Genomic DNA, 6,000 nt, shown 5'->3' with positions numbered 1-6,000 from the left:
TTTTCAAAGCGATAAAGTAACCAAAGAGGGATCGGGAGAGGAAAATATAGAAAGGGAAAAAGGTAGGAGCAGCAAAGCAGTAGCTAGCAGCAGGCGCCACGCAGCAGCAAAAAGAGGAAAACAAGTGATGCGGGCTGTTCGGAGAAAACAAGAAATTCCTGGGCATTAAAGGGCTGTCTATCAGGTACTGTTGTGTTTGTCAAAATCTGGACACCATTATCACGTGCTAATCCTATTCTATGTTCAACATCTGATTTTGATGCGCATCGACTCCATTCGATGTGAGGTTCAAGGTTCCGTTGGGCTACTGGGCTCCCACTCCTCGACTGGCCTTTCCCAATTCACTTCTTCTGGACGTTTTCGTGTTCAGTTTTTATTCGTCTTTTTCCATTTTTTCCCTTGAGTATTTTTTTTTGTTTTACTTTTTTTTTCAGAAACAGAAATACAGGATTTTAGAAATTAAGGTTATGAGTTTTAACTTTATTACGATACTACCCAACCTTAGCTTCTTAATTACTTGACTAATCATCTGACTCTTAATCCTAACTACTAATTAACTACCATACCTTTACATATCATTTAAAAATCATATATTAAATCACTGAAAGAATTGTTAATGCGTCACCAAGCTTGCATCACAAAAGCTTCCATACATGAAGGATATGTAAGATGTTTCAAAGTAAGTTCAAAATCAGTAGCAAGGTTCAATTTCCAGCTTCATGTATCAGATTGTTTTTGCCATTCGGAACAAATGCAACTTTAAGTATTAATCAAATTAAAAATGGTATTTATCTAATTATTTGAGCAAAACAATATAAATTGTACTAATTATTATCAACTATTTAGTGGCCCCCATCATATTAGATTAAATTTTTTTTAAGTATTTTACAAGAGACTAAAAGCGTCGGTGACATTTATGATGAATTTCAATATAAAAAAATGAATTTATTATTTTAATGATAATTTATATGTTTAGAGATATAATTTCATAATTTCGTTCTAATATGTTTAACTCAGTTAAAAGTTAAAGATCTTGGCATGTTACGCAATATTGTTACACTTCATGTTTGACTATTTGAATTTATTTAATAGTCATCCTTTAATCCATATTATCATACACAATCTTTCCATTTGTTTTATGAGTGGTATTATTATTTAACATTCTTCATTTTGATTGAAATTATTGTAATGTATATTTAATTTTCCATTCTATGTTACAGTTACTATGATTAAAGGAAAACATACCAAACCAAAAGAAAAATCCAAATTTGTGTTAAGGTCTACGCATCTGCTTGCAGAGGCTCCATCTTCCGTTGATCAATCGACTCAACCTCGGCCATGTCTTAATCTGGACACTAATCCGCTTATGGATGCATCCTCATTTATTAATCTATCCACTCGATTATGGGTGAATCTAGCTAATAATTTGTCTGCCGAGGCACCTTTTTTCATTTATCCATCCCCTACGGTGCTCTCTTCCGATGGATCTTTCGTCACTGATCCACTTACAGGCAGAGGAGATGGTTCGTCTACTGGGCAGAGGACTAGAAGCTCTAGTATAGGTTTATCGATGCCAATTGATTCGGGCCAGAGATTGCGTTTGACTCCTCCTAGAGAGATATGCTAATTCATTAATAATGAGCTAACTCAATTAATTATATATTTTAGTATCTAATGATTTGTATTATGTTACATTACTTTCTTAGAATCAAGAGTGATCACGACAATTAAAAAAAATCAAAAGTCATTTAAGCGCTTTGTGGTTCACGCAGAGAAAAGTTTTATATGGTCTTCAATGGAGACTTTAGTGGTGCAAAAAATTTATAAAAGTTATGCAAGGATGGGTTAAAAGATATTATAATATCTTTCTGTGACGAAAATTTGAAGACTCATTTTGTCAGAAATAATTTATTTTTTTAATAAATATCACGTAATATATTATAATTTATTATTTAAGAATCACATGATATAAGTAAAGAAAGCACTATTACTCAACTAATGATAATATCCTTATCTACTTGTGGCGCAAATTACTTGTGGGTTATTTAGAGTTGAAAAGCATGCTTGATATATTATTATTTGTTAAATCTCGTTAACTAAGTAATAGCTGAGATATGAAGTTGTAGGTAACAACATTTATACAAAAAACGAAAAAAAGACCATCAAAGTGATGCATCATTTTTGGGGAAAACGTAAGAAATAATTCTAAAAATAGAAAGAGGATCTTAACATGAAATTTCGTCCAAAAATATTTATTATCATATGCAATCGGTTTACAAGTGAATACCATCATGAAAAACGTGAGAAAGTTATAGTATATATCTTGAATATCTGTGTTTGACTTAAACTAGATCACTAGAAGCAAATTTTACCAAATGTTTGTCCGTCTAAATTTCGGCGAGATACATTGAATTTGCAACAAAAGAACGTAACCCTGCCCCCATGACAGGCACACAAATTAATGAGAAGCTGGGCCCTTGGTGCTAGCTCATCGTTTGAGTAACATTTTCCAAATACATTGGTTCTTGATGTTAAATCCTACCAACCCGAAAACAGGATTGGGGAAAGGGAAGCAGGGTTCATCACAGGAAGGAGTCTTGGTTCAATATAGCACATGAAACATGCCCTAGCTATGATGTTTGTGTGTGTGTTTTCTTTTAAGGAGAGAGACGTCCAGGAGAGTATTAACTTTGACCACTGATCTCTTCCACTCTCTCCTTGAAGCATTGTTTAGTCTTGAATCACGTTCATGAATAGACAGAGGACCAGATGCCAACATTATCGCTTTGTACCCCCTTGAAGGATAAATCTTCGCCTTAAGATGTAGACAGACATATATAGTTTAATACATCTTATTTGACTAATTTATTTCAATCATTCAATCGATTTCTCTCTTAAGCTCCTGGCTTTCAATGATTTAGGGAACTTTATTTTCAATATGAGATATTCTTTGATACATTTCTTATGATTTAAGTACTTTGTAATTACCAAAAATCTACTTAGAATTATGAAGAAAATATTCATTCGATCTTGTAATATTAATTATTAATCCTACAATGTTAGTCTTGAATAAATCATCTGTCTTTCCTTTGCTCTACAACACAAAATTTTTGATGCACCGTATGCATATGAAGTTAGGCTGACTATCTGAGGAAAAAATTCTTCTGTCTTGCTAACTACCCATTTGTGACATGACTAGCATATCGTTATAGATTTCAAATTCAAATGCAAAAGCGAGTCCAAAGATGAACAAGCCTGCACAAGTTATTGTACTTGTTGTCCTTACATAACCAATTGAATAAGCCATTAAAACTCTCTATTGGATATTTCAGAAGAACTATTACGGCGGTTAAATTTCCAAAACTTGTGGACTTTTCCTCAAGGTTAAAGATATCATCATGGGTTATATATATCTAACCTAATACATCAATCATAAAATCTAAGTGTGCTGCATGTAACTAAACTTGTAAAAATTAATTCTTCTCAAGAACAAAGGGGAAAAAATAGTTGCGCACATCGAAATGGAGAATTATGAAATGGTGTGGTCGGAGACGAGACGCGCGTGCGCTAATGGTCGTCGTTGACAAACTGCGGTTCCCAACTTGTGCAATGGAGGAATTATCTGTATCCCATTGTCAAAAATAATATAATTGGTACGGAAACGTTTGGCTAAGCGGCTTGAAAATTGAAGCATTTTGTTTTTAGACGTGAGCGGTCTAAGATTCTATTTCCCAAACATCTTTTTCACGTGGAGACCACCGAAATGTACCACAAAACTTTAGAGGGGGGGGGGCCGCGGGGGCGTGATCTCCCCATGTTCCTCGTCTTCAACCTCCCTTGTATCATAGCATTATTCAACGAACACACAATGACAAGACATTTGCTATCATCAGAAAAGTTTGTTAGTATATGTGGCCATGACTTTATAAATCTTGGAAACCAATTATTTCATTTCAACTTGTTTTCATTTCTGTTCACTATTTTCTTCTTTTTTATATAAAAAAAAAAGTAGACTATTACTTTAGTTATTACTGTTTATATTCTATGCCTCGATAATTTTTTCAAGTGATCATCTAGAAGATTGAGCTTTATTCTTTGGGAAAAACTCGTATTTCTAATATGGAATCAATTGTTAGGGTTAGGGTTGAGTTGGCAACTTAGCACGATGTGCTCCTCTGCTTCAATCGTCTGTGACTTGAATTATGGTTTATGTACTAAGATTCACTTAACAAATTGAGGTTTAATTCTCTGACTTGCGAATCTAATAATTACTTGTAGTATATATGTGTTAATTGGTTGTGTGGGTTTTCTTTACTCCTAGTAAAGGAAAAGGAAAAGCTGTCATTTCAGAAGAAAGCTTCGTCTTGTATTCCTCTTTATAAGAAAGAACCAAGTACCCTAATTCTTTTATGGTAACATATGAACCTTGGTGGAAAATTCCAAGATGTAAGGTTCCCGTTCTGGGTAAATTCTTGAACTCTCTGTAATCAAATCAATTAAGTGCTTGCAACACAAATAATTGAAAGTTTGAAACGAATTGCCCCCATCTTTCTCCCCAATCATTCCTGTACCGAAACTGAAATATCATAGCAACCTCCAAATAGTACACAATTGCAATTACTATGTGATATTGAATTCAAAAGTCAGAATGAAAGTGGAGTATAACCATATTTCCAGAAATTAATCTAATTAGGCAGGTACAAGTTATTGTGTTACATCCCGGAGATTTGTTTGACAAATAGAGGGACCTAGAAAAACAAAGCAAGGAAAACGTCACCGCTAATGCTTGCTGCGTGCTACATGCTACACTTCAAATTCATTTAAATTCGTTGGTAATTGTTGGCGCTTAAAGTCCACTTAAAGTTACTTTAAATTAACGCCAGGATGGCAACAAAAACAGGCGTATATAGCCACCCTTTCCAAATTAATGTCTCTTCCTTAATTACAGGTCAAAATCCCAAGTATAAAAGAAAAGGGCTTGTTCATGAACTTTTATCGTTGACCAAAACCAAAAAACAAAAGAGAGTAGAATACTGTCAAATATCGGGGTTAACAGCACATCACATAGCCAGTTTTAGCAGGGGGAAAAGGGCGATGAATGATGAGTAATGTGCGATGAATGTCGAAGCAGATAAAGTTTGATTATAAACGTTGTGGGGTTTGTGTTTTTCCAGATGCAGATGGACGTTTGACCTCTTTGTCCTTTAAGAGAAAGCAAGAGGAGAAGGTGGGTCCCCAGGACAAGAGGCCACAGACGTTTGACATAGAAAGGTAGAGAGAAGAAGGAAGCAGCAGATGAACTAGCACATGAAATATGTGGGCGGCGCCCGTGCCTGGGAACAATGAAATGAACCACCTATAGTTACGGTCCCTTTCTTTCATCGGCATCATAGTTTTGTCACACCTTCGCGCATTTGCCAAACGGGAGATGTACAAAGAACCATAATAATGATTTTGATGATATAGATAACTTTGTTAAATCAATTTGTTTGTACTATGATGTAGTGGGCAAATAACTCAACTGGTTAACATCGTTATTGTACGATTAACATCGTTTTTATTTAAATCATATCGCAAAATCATAATAAAATCATTAATATATAATATAATATAATATTATAAAGTAACAATTTCATATGATTATTTTTATATTTAATAATTAATTATTGACACAATCAACTGATTAAAATTGTGACTATTTGCTGTTTGAAAGTTAAACACAATGACCAATAACAGTAGGTGCATGAGTCAAGTTTCAGGTTTGATCCTTTAGATACCTTTCCTATCTTAGGCAAATTAAAGTTCCAAGTTTAAGGTGATCCATATGAACTTCCCATCAATCAAGATTTAACTCTTTTTTTTATTATTATTGAGATCAAGATTTAACTCTTGTAAAATTATTAACAACCCAAAAAGAAAAAAGTATTGTAAAAGTAATTAAGAAATTGGGAGCTAGTAATTCTTTAAGTGGAGCTTCTTCCAATTCCCTAACTAAATCAC

The sequence above is a fragment of the Theobroma umbraticum genome, unplaced genomic scaffold (genome assembly GCF_002168275.2).
Source record: "Theobroma umbraticum cultivar Fairchild unplaced genomic scaffold, ASM216827v3 scaffold_30.0, whole genome shotgun sequence".
NCBI classification, from domain to species: Eukaryota; Viridiplantae; Streptophyta; class Magnoliopsida; order Malvales; family Malvaceae; genus Theobroma; species Theobroma umbraticum.
Note: the sequence above shows the minus strand (reverse complement) of the source record.